A 1276-nucleotide genomic window follows, 5' to 3' on the forward strand; every position below is an offset into this window, starting at 1 on the left:
GGCGGCGATGGAGGATGTAGGGGGCAGCGATGGAGGATGGAGGGGGCAGTGATGGAGGATGGGAAGGACAACGATGGACGATGGAGAGCACCTAATCAGAGGGAGCGGAGTTGAGTCAGGAATGACCGAGGGCTGCGGTTGTGGCCACTCGCTCGACTCAGAAGAGTTTGTTAAGCTTTAACGCAGTCTCGCCCCAGCAGACATTATTTATGAGCCTCCAGCATTCCTGTATCATTAGGCTTGAAAAAGGTATAAAATATGAATGATGCTAAAGAGAAACACAAGGCTCAGGGCCCTCCAGGCCGCTGGGGAGGGGTGCGCTACCATCGCCCGACCAGTGACCGCCCGCGTTTCGCCCGCGCGTCCCAGGTTTGCTGCCGGGCCTGGAGCACCGCGTGTCCCCGCACGTGGCCACCCCGGCTCCAAACTCGGTCAGTCTGCAAAGCACGGATCCCCTGTCCTCCGCAGGGTGCCCTTCCTCACGGAGCTCGAACCTGAATCCTGGTGCGCAGCCACGTGTGATTTCGGAGCACTGAAATGACTCTTACCCACGTTGGCTTCCAGCTCGGGAGCCGACCGGCTTGTTACTAAACATAACTCTGACTTTTCCCATTTTTTTTTCTGAAAATATTCCAAATATTTTCCAAAGCAAAGCCCCAGAGGATGCTATTTTCATCTCCCCAGCAGGCTGAGGAGCTAGCTCATTTTCCACCCACCAAAATAGCCATGATTTTACACGGATTCATCATTTCTTTTCAGGTTGCTTCCCATCGGGATCCCCAAGCAGCCAGGGAAAGGAAGCTCCCCCAGTGCTGCCCTGTGCCTGGGCTAACACGTCTCAGACCTTACGGAGTTGCTGGTGCATTGCTTTTATCCCTCTTCCCTGCAAAGGTTTTGATTTTCTAAAACTTCCTATTCCTTTAGCACCGACAGTTGCAGAGCTGACGGTCTCGTCTTTTCGAAGGATGTTGAACTGAAGGGAGTTTAAAAGGCGCAGCCAGGATAACAGGATTGTTGCTGGCACTGCAAAATGCCACCTGGATCTCTCTCCGTGCAAAGCCATCTGAGAGGCTGCAGTATTTCCCAGATTAAGCCATTTTAAAGAATTCAATGACACGGGGGATGCTGGCAACAGGCAGTCCTGAGATTCAGCTCGCCATCACCCAGGGTTGCTAGCAAAGGCTGACATTTCGGGTGCTCTGGTTTAATTCAGAGCGAAGACATTTATTCACGGTCCCCATGGGGTTATTGGCTCCGGAGAAGGCACGGGAGGCTT

This window comes from Pygoscelis adeliae, unplaced genomic scaffold, assembly GCF_000699105.1.
Source record: "Pygoscelis adeliae isolate BGI_AS28 unplaced genomic scaffold, ASM69910v1 Scaffold63, whole genome shotgun sequence".
Classification (NCBI taxonomy): domain Eukaryota; kingdom Metazoa; phylum Chordata; class Aves; order Sphenisciformes; family Spheniscidae; genus Pygoscelis; species Pygoscelis adeliae.